The 15701-nt window shown below is 38.0% G+C and overlaps 1 protein-coding gene across 5 annotated transcripts in view; it reads left to right on the forward strand.

Moving 5' to 3' along the window:
• Positions 1 to 15701, forward strand: part of LOC102550976 (uncharacterized) — a 184252-nt gene that overhangs the window by 17826 nt on the left and 150725 nt on the right. For 2 of the 5 annotated variants that reach the window (XR_015633214.1, XR_015633215.1), the window contains 2 exons: positions 7238 to 8097; positions 9036 to 9204. The exons of 1 other annotated variant lie outside the window; for it this stretch is intronic. The gene's annotated coding sequence lies outside the window, so the exon portion shown is untranslated. The remainder of the gene's footprint in view (positions 1 to 7237; positions 8098 to 9035; positions 9205 to 15701) is intronic. 2 more of the 5 variants (XR_015633217.1, XR_015633216.1) reach the window with 1 other exon arrangement.

The raw sequence follows: 15701 nt of genomic DNA on the forward strand, positions 1-15701 counted from the left end.
AATCTGCAGAGCAGATTAACAAACTCCATCCCGTAGCCAGTTTCTATCTCCCATAACTGGACATCAGTCTGAGATCTTTCAGAATGGTCCCATGTGCAATTTGCACTGCATTGTGATGATTGTGAACTCTAGTGAAGAAGGATTAAAACAAATCTGAATGCTCCATCTACATCACAAAACCAGGACAATGATGGAGTTGTCTTTTTAAATATTTGAAAATAGAGTTTGCTTGTTTGAACAGTATTTTCTTCCATGGGATATTTTAGAACATCATCTGAGTTCATCTGAGTTTGGTATTTATTACTGAACAGGTTGATTCCTACTACATAAATGGGGCTCATGTTTTAATGGTACTAATTGGCATTTGTCAGTTCAATAAGACATGTTCTTATTGTTTTAAACATGGCTAGACCTCAGGAAACAAAGCATTAAGAAAGACAAGGGGGTGAGGGAGCTTCGGGGAGATTGACAGTTTAAATAGAATAAGCAAGATGGTACTCTCTGCAATGGTCAAACTGAAAAAATGAGCAACGGAGGTACAGGTGTACACTTGTATAAAGGCAGAGTGCTGGGGAGACAGGATACTCTGTACTGATGTTTTCTGCTGAGAAGTTGATGGGACGCAGCCAGTCCATTTCTCCCACACAGGATGATACTCTTTGTTAGACTCCAGTGAATGCTATCACTTTAATGATGTGGGAGAGAATAACCTGTCTATCTCTACCAGGAGGCTGGAAAAGTAATCTACTTCTCTATCAACCACAATAGTAATGCTGATCTTTCTACCCATTTTTTCTTCTTTGAATGGACTAGCAGTATTTAATGCTCATTCAGAATAATAAATGTATCAATTAAATCACAGCATGAGACAATAAATTTAAAATGCTCATCTTTCATAATTTGTAGAGAATTTGGGCTCCTTTGTCACGAATTCCTATATTCACTGTTCATGAGCCCTGAGACTAAGAGGCTGAAACTATATGAAGAATCTAAGACAACCTTTGGGGTTTTTTCCCCATTTTTCTTTGGGGGCGGAAGTTCTGTAATGGTTTGTATGTGTGGTCCAGGGAGTGGTACTATTAGAAGGTAAGGCCTTGTTGGAGTAGTTATGTCCTTGTTGGAATAGGTGTGGCCTTGTGGGCCACATCCTAGCCACCTGGAAGTCAGTTAGTATTTTCCTAGTAGCTTTCAGATGAAGATGTAGAACTCTCAGCTCCTCCTGTAACATATCTACCTGGATGCTGCCATGCTGATAATGCCATGCTGATAATGGACTGAACTCTGAACCTATAAGCCAGCCCCAATTAAATATTGTCCTTATAATAGTTGCTTTGGTCATGGTATCTGTTTATAGCAGTGAAACCTAACTAAGATTAATTTCTCTTTCCCCTTATAGTTGGTTAGACTAATTGGATTAGATTAAGAGGAACTTTAAGAAATTGAAAAGGTATACCCCTGAGTGTCTTTGTGAGCACATTTCCAGGGAGAATTAATTAAGGAAGAGTACCCACCATGAGTGCAAGCACTACCACCCCTCAGGCCAGAGCCCCAGACAGAGTAAGAGGGGGAGAGAATGAAGACCAGGACCACATTTCTTCCTTTTCCTTATCCTTCTCCCTCTTTCTCATTTTTATAACATGTATTTATACAATAAATCTAGGAATAAATGCTTTGCTAAAACATAAAATCATTAAGAATTTTCTGCAGCATTGTGAATTAATTTATATTCTCTGGACTGCTTTTGAAGGCTTCTCTATAAGTGTTCCCAAACCACACTTTGACTTTAATTGTCTACTGTTTCCTTATATAATGTAGTAAGATAATATTTCTTTGAGCAAAATCTTACTTGGGTTCTACTGCAGGTTGAGTCTATTTGACCTTTGTATACAAGCTTCATGCTGTCTGTTCACTTCCCATTCTCTTCATCTGGAGCAAATGTTTCTTCCTGGCTCCAGCGCTAGATTTTGGCTTTTTCTACATACAGTTTCTACAAATACTGTTTGTTTTCTTCTGTAGATCTGCCTGTTTGCTACTAATCCCACATGGGAGCTTTTGGGAAATGTTCTTTGATAATCAACTTAAAAGGTCCTAGAAGACCTGAAAAACAAAATTTGCACACAAGTGTTTACAGAAGCATAATTCATATTATCCAAAAGGCAAATTCATCTGGTATAACAAAAAACCCAGGATAGCTAAAACTATTCTCAACAATAAAAGGACTTCTGGGGGAATCACCATCCCTGACCTCAAGCAGTATTACAGAGCAATAGTGATAAAAACTGTATGGTATTGGTACAGAGACAGACAGATAGACCAATGGAACAGAATTGAAGACCCAGAAATGAACCCACACACCTATGGTCACTTGATTTTTGACAAAGGAGCCAAAACCATCCAATGGAAAAAAGATAGCATTTTCAGCAAATGGTTCTGGTTCAGCTTGAGGTCAGCATGTAGAAGAATGCAGATCGATCCATGCTTATCACCCTGTACAAAGCTTAAGTCCAAGTGGATCAAGGACCTCCACATGAAACCAGATACACTCAAACTAATAGAAGAAAAAGTAGGGAAGAATCTCAAACACATGGGCACTGGAGAAAATGTCCTGAACAAAACACCAATGGCTTATGCTCTAAGATCAAGAATCGACAAATGGGATCTCATAAAACTGCAAAGCGTCTGTAAGGCAAAGGACACTGTTGTTATGACAAAACGGCAACCAACAGATTGGGAAGAGATCTTTACCAATCCTACAACTGATAGAGGGATAATATCCAAAATATACAAAGAACTCACAAAGTTAGACTGCGGGGAGACATATAACCCTATTAAAAATGGGGTTCAGAGCTAACAAAGAATTCACAGCTGAAGAATGCTGAATGGCTGAGAAGCACCTAAAGAAATGTTCAAGATCCTTAGTCATAAGGGAAATGCAAATGAAAACAACTCTGAGATTACACTTCACACCAGTCAGAATGGTGAAGATCAAAAACTCAGATGACAGTAAATGCTGGCAAGGATGTGGAGAAAGAGGACACTTCTCCATTGTTGGTGGGATTGCAAACTGGTACAATCACTCTGGAAATCAGTCTGGAGGTTCCTCAGAAAATTGGACATTGCACTACCTGAGGATCCAGCTATATCTCTCTTGGGCATATATCCAAAACATGCTCCAACATACAACAAAGACACATGCTCCACTATGTTCATAGCAGCTTTATTTATAATAGCCAGAAGCTGGAAAAAACCTAGATGCCCTTCAACAGAGGAATGGATACAGAAAATATGATACATCTACACAATGGAATATTACTCAGCTATCAAAAACAATGACTATGAAATTCATAGTTAAATGGATGGAACTGGAAAATATCATCCTGAGTGAGGTAACCCAATCACCGAAAAACACACATGATATGCACTCATTGATAAGTGGATATTAGCCCAAATGCTCGAATTAGCCTAGATGCACAGAACACATGAAACTCAAGAAGGATGACTAAAATGTGGATGCTTCACTCCTTTAAAAGGGGAACAAGTATACCCTTGGAAGGGGATAGGGAGGCAAAGTTTAGAACCGAGACTGAAGGAACACCCATTCAGAGCCTGCCCCATATGTGGCCCATACATATACAGCCACCAACCTAGATAAGATGGATGAAGCAAAGAAGTGCAGGCTCACAGGAACCGGATGTAGATCTCTCCTGATAGACACATCCAGAGTATGGCAAATACATAGGGAATGGAAGCAGCAAACCACGGAACTGACAATAGGACCCCTGTTGAAGGATCCAGAGAATGGACTGAAAGAGCTTGAAGGGGCTTGAGACCCCATATGAACAACAATGCCAACCAACCAGAGCTTCCAGGAACTAAGCCACTACCCAAAGACTATACATGGACTGACCCTGGGCTCCAACTGCATAGGTAGCAATGAATAGCCTAGTAAGAGCACCAGTGGAAGGGGAAGCCCTTGTTCCTGCCAAGACTGAACCCTCAGTGAACGTGATTGTTGGAGGGAGGGCGTTAATAGGGGAAGGGGAACAGCCGTATAGAAGGGGAGGGGGTTAGGAGGATGTTGACCTGGAAACTGGGAAAGGGAATAACATTTGAAAAGTAAATAAGAAGTACCCAATTTAATAAAGATGGAGAAAAAATAAAAATAAATTCATAGCAATGAAATCAATTCAACCATAAAATTAAAAAATTTTTTAAAAATTAAGGGATTAAAAAGGCAAATAAGCATATACTGAATGGTAATGGAGAGGTGGCCACCCTTTTCTTGTTCCTGATTTCAGTGGAATTGCTTTGAGCCACTCTCCATTTAAGTTATGTTGGCTATGGAATTGCTATAAATAGCCAATGTTATGTTTTGGTATGTCCTTTGAATTCCTACTCTCTCCAGGACCTTTATCATAAAAAGATTTTGGATTTTGTCAATGGTCTTTTCTGCATCTAATAGGATGATATTTGGGTATTTTGTCTTTCAATTTGCTTATATGTAGATTACATTTATCAATTTATGTATGTTGATCCATCCTGGAATCTCTGGGATGAGGCCTATTTGAACACGTGAATAACGATTTTGATATATTATATTCAGTTCACAAGTACTTCTTTGAGATTTTTTTACAGCCATGTTCTTAAGGAAAATTGTTTTCTAAGTCTTTTTTCTTTGTTGGGTCTTTTTGTGGTTTAGGTATCATTGTACTTGGGTATCAGGTTAACTGTAGCCTCATAAAAAGAGTTGGACAATGTTTCTTCTGTTACTATTTTGTGGAACAATTTGGAATATTGCCATTGTCCTTCTTTGAATGTCTGATATTTGTTATACTTTTTGTTTATTTTTAGTTTTCTATTTTCAGCTTTGAGTTTTGTTATATCTTGATGTCTGCTTATTTTGAGTGTTATTTCCTCTTTATGGTCAAGAATTTTTATGCGTGTTGTTAATTTACTATAAAACTTCTCCTACTTTTTTATGTCTTAAACTTGCATCTTAAAAGAAACTTCATTGTGTCCCAGAAGTTTGAGTATGATGTGTATTCATTTTAGTCAATTCTAGAAAGCTTTTTGTTCTTTGTTCATTGCTGATATGTCCCATTTTCCATTCAGTAGTAAGTTCACTTTCCATGAGTTTGTAAGCTTTCTGTTGTTTTCATTGTTATTGATATCTAGTTTTAGTCTAGTAGTGACCAGATAGGATCCTGGGTGTCATTTTAATTTTCTTGTATTGATTGTGACTTGCTTTGTGTCCAACTATGAGATCAATTTTTGAGAAACTTCTATGAGGTTATGAGAAGAAGGTATATTCTTTTGTGTTTGGGTGAAATGTTGTATAAATGTCTGTTTGGTCCAGAATTTCTCTGTTTATTTTATTTTTTTTTTGGTCTGGAGGATGTATCTGTCATCAAGAATATTAAAGTCTGCCATTATCAATGTGTAAGGGTCAGTATGTGATTAAAGCTATAGTATTGTTTCTTTTATGAATGTGGGTACTCTTTGTTCATACATAGATGTTAGAATTACAGTATACTCTTGGCACCCTTTTCCTTTGAGTATGTACTGTCCTCTGTCACTTATGATTAATTTTGGTTTAAAGTCTAGTTTGCCAGATATTACAGTGACTATCCCAGCTTGCTTCTTATGTTTGTTTGCTTGGAACATCCCCCCTGCCCATCTTTTTATTCTGAGTTGTTCTTAATCTGTGATGTTAAGCTGTGATTCTTGGATAAATCTGAAGGATGGATGTTGTTTTGAACCCAGTCTCTTAGTGTTACTGCATTTTTCTTTTAGTGGGTCTCTTCTGAGTAGTTTAGCTTTGAAGTATATTTTTTTTCAGATACTAAAATGACCACACCAGTTTGTTTATTAGGTGTATTTGCTTGGGATATTTTTATCAACCCTTTACCTTGAGGTAATATTGGTCTTTGTTGTTAAAGATCTTAGATGCAGCTAAAGGATGGATCCTGTTTCCACTTGTCTTTTTTATGACTTGGTATATGTATTTATTGTATAATAATGCAATCAAATTAACACAAGCATCACCACTTTTGATGGGTCAAAGGTCCCTGTCATTACTTTGCTCATCTTATAAATAAAAGTTGCTATGCTTAGAAAAAAAAGTAACTGATGCTTAGATATTTAAGTGACTACTTATTATTGATTCCTGTTATCATGTTATTGTCGTTATTGTTCATGTTGTTAGTGTGTGTGTGTGTGTGTGTGTGTGTGTGTGTGTGTGTGTGTTTGTTTCCCCTCTTTTAATTTTGATTTTGCTGGTCTGAGATTATTCATTCCCTGTATTTTCCTAGGTTTCATTAACCTCTTTAGGTTGAGTTTTCCTTTAGTACCTTTTGTAGTGTTGGATTTGTAGAAATATACAGCTTAAATTTTGTTCTACTATGGAATACCTTATTTTCTTCATTAATCTCTTAGAGTCTGCAGCATATCTGTCCAGCAGCTTCTGACTTTTAAGTCTTCATTGAGAAGTCAGGTGTAATTTTAATTGGTCTGCTTTTATATGTTACTTGTTCCTTTTTGCTTGCCTTTCCAGATTTTTTATTTTACTCTATTTTTTTTACATTTTTTTTGTGTTAACATTATGTGCTGACAGGGATTTCTTTTCTGGTTGAGTCCATTTTATATCATTTTATATTCTGTAAGTTTCTATTACTTTGCTAGTCTTCTCCTACTTTAGGTTAGGATATTTTTCTTCAATGATTTTATTGGAAATATTTTCTATGTGTTTGACCTGGTTTCTTTACCTTCCTTTATTCCATTATTGCAAATTTGTAATTTGGTTTTTCATCATGTCCCAAATTTTGGATGTTTTGTGTCTGGTTAGATTTAGATTTAATATTTTCTTAACCAAGATACCCATTTCTATTTTGTCTTTAATGCCTGAGGTTCTCTCTTCTACTTCTTGTATTCTTTTGTCTCTGAGGTTCCTGTTCAAGTTCTTAACTTCTTTATTTCTAGTTTTCCCTCAGTTTGGGTTTTCTTTGTTGATTTTTCCTCTTCCACATCTTTGTGATTGCACTGATATGTGGAGACTAAGTAGAGAAATATCCTCAAAATATAGAGATATATAGTTATTGAACATTAGGGAGAGAGGGGACAGCTCAGGTGGAGAAAGGTTGATCAATGGATATTGAGCTATGGTTAGGAACAAAAACATTTGTTTCTCTGTTGCACAGTGCTATGACTAATGATGATAATAGTGCACTATACATTTCAGAAAACTGAAGAAGTGTCAACAAGTCTCCCTATAAAGAGAAGTTTGAGACAATGGATCGCTAACACCGAGTTAAGTATTCTACTGTGTATCTGTGTCTTAAAAGATCACAGGGTAACTACACAAAGATGTACACTTTTGTTTTGCTTTCTGTGTCAGTTTAGAGACAAAATTAAGGAAAGTACCTCCGTCCCCTGTTCCTGGGCTAAGTTCATGGTCACCTAGGTGCTCTTTGTTGACCAGGTGTGAACATCATCTCCTTTCTACTTTCAGAGTACTGGCATTTTCTTAGCAGAAAGGATAGTGACACATACAGTGTAAAAGTCAAAATTATTTTCCTGATAGCTACTGGGTTAGTGAGGATAGAGTAAATTGCATTTGAGGATAAATTTAGATTTGTGAGTTATTTCCTCTCTTCCTCTCACTCACTGTTCCCTGGATGGCTGAATATGCACTTTCTCTTCTGCCCTTTAGGAAGCATTTCCTGTACAAATATGGCTTACTCTTGCAATAATCTCCTATAACACCACACTACTGGGCTTCTTTCCAAAAGGTCCTCATCTGCTGTGTGGTACTCAGGATCCCTAGGGTGGGATATCTTTCATGTAAATGATTTCATTCAAACTTTTATAGAGGTGTTCTGCAAACAAGACAGTTTCATTTCAGGACTTGGAAGGGGAAAGGGGAGAAAGCAAATGAATTTTTTAGAACCCTTATACTCTACCCAGACTGCATATGTTTTCAGACTTAAGAATTACTTTGCCAGCTTTGAACGAAGCTTATCATAGATGAAGATCTGCTTTAGTCTCTCTTCAGTGTTTCTCAAGGAAGAACTCAGCTAGTCAGAACTCTGCTAACAAAAGGTGAGTGCTTCAAGTCACACTACATCTTTTGCCCCATGGTGTTTTTCATTCTTCTTCATATGTATGTAGTCCAGGACTACATTGAAAACTGGTGGATAAAACTACTGCTTTTGTGAAGGTGAAACTCAAGTATGGAAGTCCAGGGAATTGTGCTGCCTTAATGAATTACTTAAAGATACTACTGGGTTATTGGATAATAGTGCTATGATAGGGGGCATACAGGCAACATAGAACAAGGCTTCAAGAGAACACCTGTAGATAAGAAGACTACAGTCTAAGGACCAAGTTATCAATTCTGGCTGAGCATGTGCCCCATGTGTTTCCTTACTTACTCTTAGCAGGAGCCCATAAGCCTCCACATTCTAAGTTTCGTGATGGTGTCTCTGCCCCCAGCCCATTACTCCTGAGCTCCTGTTCATCTCTTCTTGCTTGGCACTCTCACTTTGAAGGCTTTCACAGGGTTACACTCCTTGTATGTGATTATGGTCACTCCAGCTATTGTCTGAACCTAGCTGCATAATGGCTGGCACATAGTGCTTGCTTGCTGAATGGCACCCACACTGTAGTACTTCATAGGTGTTAGCTTATTTTTGTCAGCAACACAACATGCAGTAGCAATACCCTTACCTCCATTCCATTGATTCAGTAACAAGTTTAGCTTATTTGCTGGGCATCTCAATCTAAACACGTGGTGGCAATTCTATAAGATTGGTGATAAACTTCAGTGTTTTTCTTTTCTGTTCAAACCGATAGAGGCAATACTGGCTGTGAGGAGATTGAGAATGAGTAAGGATGGTTCTTTCCTTTGGCCATTACAAGAATTCTGTGTAGATTATTGTTCCTGTTGGTCAGTACTGTCATTCAAGTCATGATGCTCATAGCCACTAACTTTAGGCTGCAGCTTTTTATATCCCTTTCTCTCACCCCTTCCTTTCCAGGAATGAAAAAGTTTTGGACTTAAGTTCAGCCCTAAGGTACCCAAATATCAGTCTGGGAATCTGGAGTATCATGTACAGGAAAGATGGGGTCTTGACTTTGGATTGAGGGAGATGTCTATGTGGCTGATGGGCCTTCCCTGGACCAGGAGAGACTGCTTCTGTCCCAAGAGTAGGTTTTCAAATGTTTCATTTTATGAACTCCTAGGAAGCATCAACCTCCTCTGCTAGGCCATCTTTTGAGTACAGCTTTTCACCGTCACGCAGGCATTACTTTGCTGTGTGGTGGCGGAGTATCTTGTGTCGATTTCCTCTAAACCAATGTGGAGCAGAAGCTTAACAGGTGAGATGAAGAAAGATCTGGTGGGACCAACATAAAACATGCATCAATAAGGACTAGTTCTGTCCCTACATTAGCAGTGAATATGACATACCCATATTAGAGTGTGCCTACTGTGGGAGATGTCTTTAGATGGTGGTTTCTAACTGTTGTCTACTCAACACAGAGTATAGTGTTCCCATAGAAAAGTGCACTGGCCAGAGACAGCCAGTTTTCATAGAGATGAAGTTCTCACTGCTTCTATTAAGACTTAAAAACATATAATATTTCATTGATTTTTTTCACACTGATTGACATTTACTTTCTCAGTTTGTATATAAAGGATCAATATAACCTACTGATGACTTTAGAAAAAGCAGTTTTTGTCTTGGAAGTAGATGAGGCAGACAGCTGACCAGGAGAGCAGTGCAACACAGGTTCAACCAGCAGGGCTTCTGCATATACAGAGTGAGGGGAACTCACCTCTTTCCAGTGTTACATCTTGAGAAAGGCTAACTTTCTATAAAAGCAATAGGTTCATCACCTTCTGAAACAATGCTGTGAACCCAGAACACAGTGAGTAGGAATGTATGGCATATTCCTTAGCCATCAAACATCTAAAGTGATTATGGAAATAGTGGTGGTGAATCCCAATTATTTCCACATTGCCTGGCTCTCCTCCAGGACTATCCCTACCCCTTCCCATTCCTTGACTGATATTCTATCCTTTTCATATTTCATCCCTGTGGGGCTTCAACAATACTCAGGCAAATGCATATATATGAAATGTGGAATTTGCATCATCACCATAATTATCTCTCAGTCAAACATCATTTTGTGAGATTAAAAAGTTTCAGAGAGGAAATTAGTGAAAATAATATCTAGATATATTTTTTTAATTTTTAATGTTCATTGTTTCTGCAGAGTCTGAACAAAACTATATCTTTTTCATCCCAACACCTTTCTACATTCTTCCCCCTCAAATAATTTCATACTTCTGATTCTTTAAATCTAACTAAAGTAGAATTCAGTTTACTTTCCATATTTTGCAATCTTAGTTTAAGTTCAAATTGTGACAATGGGAGAAAGGCAGGAAGAGGTATGTTGGATAGGAAACCTTGGCTCCTAAGAGTAAAAGAACAATCTAACACTAAAATTGCAACTAATTCTAAGGTTTAGAGAAATAACTACAATGTGTTGCTCTACTTCATGAATCCATAACAGTGTACTGTACACATAGAAAGCAATATGACTATATGAGAGAAGGTCCCGTGTTTTGCCTTTTTTCTCTTTTGAAGCCTGAGCTCCTTTTGTGGCATAACAGACTTGGACAAGGGAATGTACCTAGGTGTTCCACCAGTATTATATTTTAGTAGGTATTATAATAATATCAGCCTTATACTGTCATATGGAGAGTTTAAAAAGCAAAATTATGAAGAATACCAGGAAAGTATTTGGCATGTAGTATGTGCAATAAAGATGTTCATAATCCTATTTATCATCAATATTATTTTGTTTTATTTTTTCCTTGATCATCAGTGAACATATTTTGTATATTTCTTATCTCTTTGATTATCTGCTGTATTAGAAGGCTAGTTCTATGGGATAGATACTTAACATGGAACAGATATCCATTCACAAACACTTCAGGATACAACAGATGGCAAACACTGCATAAAAGTTCATGAAAAGAAAACGGCTGAGCACTTCAAAATAGGTTTCAGTTAGAAATGTCCTTCTCTCAGCCCTCCTCAATGCCAGGGATGTAGACATTTGAGGTTTGAAGTCTTCTCGGGACAGGGCTGGTCTAGACAAGTCTTCTCAGAGCTATGTTCATGTGAATCTTCTCTAGTGCCTGGCACCTCAGCTGAGGAGCAAGGGACCTAGATGAAAACTATGCAAGTTTTTACAGCACTGAGAGCAATGGCCCTGGATATGTCTTTGAAGAAACTTGCTATGGGTCTATTCAAATAGTATTGCTATAGTTTTGGCCTCGGAGTTTCTGAACTTCGACGCAGGAAGATCCCAATATAACTTAGGATAATTTTTTTCCTTTCTAAAAGTGAGCTATCTCTGATAGTTCAACTGTGAGTACCAGGTCACAATGCTATTTGTGTCTCCATGGGTTCAGAATCATCTTGGAATTCACCCAAGGGTACACAGGACATCCAGTTGAAAAGTAGGATCTACTGCATATAGCAGCTAACAACCCAGGCTAATTCATTCTTCAAATAGGTTTAATCTATGTGAATTTGAAGCTCATTAAAGGTAAAAGTTAAATGAGTGGATATGGTATGACTGTCTCTCACCAGAAAACAGAATGTGAATCACGTGGTTCAGAGAACAAGGCATACTTGGGAGATTTAAATAGCATTCATGGAAGGATCTTGAGATATTAACATATCCTTGGGGAAGGGCTTAGATATACAAAAAGATGGACAACTTGCTACCATCCATGGAATGCCCATAGCAGGAACACAAACTTTCAATTTAGAGAGAAAGGAGTGTAGTTTGGTCAGTTGTAAAGTAAATACATACTGTGAAAACCTTCAAAACATACTTATCTCCATGTGAATGAATGATTGGCTGGATTTTAAAAGCCGTGACAGAATAGTGTGTTTGTCCAGGTCTGGCTCAGCTCACCTATCCTGTCTAGTGCCACCACACTAGGACTTCCGGAATCACTCTTTGCAACATTTCCTTACTTCCCCATCCTGGGGATGCTACATTTCTTGCTGTCTCCCTGTAAACTGAGCTTGGGCCTGAACATGCACTTGAAGTTTCTCCCCAGAATACCCACACCCATTGATTGGTTTTAAACTCCGTTTATAAGTTGACACTGTTCAAATCTTAGTTTCCTTCTTTTGCTTAAAGCAATTACCTCACACATTTGCCAGCCTCTTTTCATGCTACTGGAATATTTCATGAAAACACCAAATTTACTCTGGATGTAGCATAAGCTTTATAACTGATCCCTCCCTCTGCCTGAGAATTCTCATCTCAGGAAATGATACCATTACCTTCTCCATGAAGCTGAGTGGAAACAATGGTACTTGCGAGCTTCCTTCCACACTAAAAACCTTACTCCTACACACATAGTTTGTCAATAAGTTTTATTTCCTCTCCCTCCAAATGCCTACAGCATCCTCTCTGCTCTTCCTATCCAGGCAAGATTGGCAACAGGAGTTCCTGGCGTGTTTTCTTTATTTCTCAAGCCTTCACGGTAGAGTCCTCAGACAGCTGACAGAGTGGCTTTTAAAAAGTATGGCCAGCAAACTGGGGAGAGGGTTCTGTTGAACAAGATTTTGGCATGCAACCAGGAACATTTGAGTTCAGTGGGAACAAAAAAATTGTGTACTACGACCATTACCAGGGAGTGGAGGAGGAGCAGAAACAGGAATCTTCCAGGGCTCCCACACTTCCTAGGTAAAACAGTGAGCTCCATCATCAGTGTTAGATAACATCTCAAAAAGTAGGATGGAGAGAGCATCTAAGGAAGCAATATTTGGCCTCCACAGACTTATACAACCATACATATATATGCACCCTCAGACACATGTGTACATAAACATATAAACCCATAGATATATACAAATGTACATGCACATGCATACACACACACACAATCACACCACCACCACCACCACCATCATCAGGACAGGAACTCATGCTTTCCTATAATATTGTGTTGTCTTTCCATTACCTTCCAAGAATCCAGAATCCACATTTATATTTCTCTCTGCTCAGGGAAGCTGGAGCTTTCTGTATTTCTTTCTGCTCAGAGTAGCTGGGGCATTAATTCAGAGTTCCAAGTTCTCTATTCCCTGGCAAATGCCTAGATGCATATTTTATGTTTGTATTAGGGGGATTATAGTTTGAATTGGAATGACTTCCCCCTAGGGGTTGATGCTCATATATTTAAATATTTGGTTTCTAGTTGGTGGAACTCTTTGGAAAGGATTAGGAGGTATGGCGATGTTGAAGGAGGTATATCACTGGGAGTGGGCTTGGAGGTTTGAAAACCACATTCTGTTCCCAGTTAGATCTCTATGCTACATGTTTGTGGATCAGGATGTAAGCATTCAGCTACTTGTTTGATGTCATGCCTGCTTGCTACCACAAACCTTGCCACGATAGTCATGGTCTCACCCTCTGAAAATGTAACCCTACCCCAGTAAGTTTACTTGATGTAGTGTCTCTTCACAGAAATAGAAAAGTAAGACAGGGTTAAAAGGGGTTGTCTTTTAGGTAGTCTGGTAATAGCTGTCTGCTGATGGAAAAGTCAAGGATCCTGCAGTTAAATCCAAAGTACTGAATGTTTCAGCAGTCCCAATCTGGTGCCGGAGTTCCAGAGAATTCCTAGATATATGCTGGCCTTCAGTCTATATTGAAATCCCAGAGAAGTGGGCTTTAATACCAGTGAAATAATGCCTCAGCTACAAGATTTGTTTGTATCAATAAGAATGTGGGCAAGCAGGCAAAGAAGCATAAGCTTTCCTCTTTCATTGTTTCATATTTTTCCACATTCTAGAAGATGTAGCTCAGATTGAGGGTGGATCTTTCTACCTTAAGTGATTCATCAAAACAACAACAACAACAACAACAACAACAACAACAACAACAACAACAAAAACTCACAGGCTTCCAAGATGTTTGGGGTTTAGCTGATTCAGTTGTAGTCAGTTTGACAACCATGGTTGGCCATCACAATGCTCTAGAACAGTAGTAATCAATCTGTGGGTCACAACCTCTTTGAGGTCACATATCAGATATCCTGCATATTGGATATTTACATTACCATCCATAACATTAGCAAAATTATAGTTTAAAGTAGTAACAAAAATAATTTTATGGTTGGGCGTAACCACAATATGAGGAACTGTATTAAAGGGTCAGAGTATTAGGAAGATTGGAAATCACTGTGATAGAGCTTTGTTAGTAGAACACAGTGCACATGGACTGGCCCTAGGAACACTCATTTGACATGAAATTTGGGCACCATCTCTGTGCTATCTAGTTTTATAACAACTTGACACAGACTAGACTTATTTTAAAGAGGGGACTTGAGTTATATAAAATGTGCCCTCCAGACTGACCTGAGGACAAGCCTGTGGGGGGTAGCCTTTTGATTGATGCCTCATGTGAGTGGGCATAGATAAGATAAGATTAGATTAGGTTAGGTTAGATTAGATTAGATTAGATTAGATTAGATTAGATTAGATTAGATTAGAAGGCAGCTTGATCCAGCCATGGAGAGCAAGCCAGTAAGCAACACTTCTCCAACACTTCTACATGAGTTCCTGCTTCCAGGCTTCTGCCTTGAGATCCTGCTTTTATTTACCTTTATGATGGTTTAGGCTCCTGACATGAAGTAAAAAACTTGGTGTTTTATCACAGGAATGAAAATCCTAAGACAAGTTGAGTGGTGTGTGTGTGTGTGTGTGTGTGTGTGTGTGTGTGTGTGTGTGTGTGTGTGTTTTGAACAAAGAATGATGAGCAATGAAAAAAGGAATGAGAAGCAAGGATTCAGAACTCTAGAGAAAGGGCAGACCACAATGAGGGGTTCACTGTTGAGACCAGTGGCCAAAGTGCATTGAACATTTATGGGTGAGGACCAGGGAAGACACCATAGGTCTGTTGAAAATACAAAGAGAGTGACCAATTACTGAACCAACTGGAGCAACGATGAATGACTATTTTGATATTGTTCTTTAAAATTATTATTTAGCCTAACTCTTTTACTACATCTTTATTTGATGTGTGGCTTTCTTGGAGTTGAAACTTTCTACATTAATTTTCTGGTATGCTTCTAGCACTTTAAATAATATAAGAAGTGTCATCCTAATTATTTTGTAAAAATCGAACTTTTAAAATTATAGAAAATGTCACAGACCTTCCATAGAATTCTTTCTAAAGGACCACATGTCTTGGGTTTGAGAGCTCAACTAAGTAGTTTAAATATCCTTAATAATATTTTTGCTTAGAATGAAACATTGTATGTAGCATAGGTCTCTGTGGGTTGTAATTACCTAAACAGCATTGAAACAGGTAGTTTACACAGGCACAAAGTTTTGGTTTCTGTATTAATAAAAAAAGATTTCACTGGTCCTTTTGTGTGACCAGTATGCAAAGCACTTTTCATGAATTTTCAACTTATTCTTCTTTACCTTAAGCAGAGGTTCTACTTCAATTTTACAGTGGATAGCACAGTGCTCAGACCAGATATTTTGAACTTGAAACTAATAAACAGAAACTAGTTGGAATATTGGAATGTGCAATGGAATCTTTTAAAGATGCCATTTAGACAAGAGGAATACATGATAGATAGATTCATGAAACAACTACTGTGT

Source organism: Rattus norvegicus, chromosome 11 (genome assembly GCF_021556685.1).
Source record: "Rattus norvegicus strain SHRSP/BbbUtx chromosome 11, alternate assembly SHRSP_T2T, whole genome shotgun sequence".
NCBI lineage: Eukaryota > Metazoa > Chordata > Mammalia > Rodentia > Muridae > Rattus > Rattus norvegicus.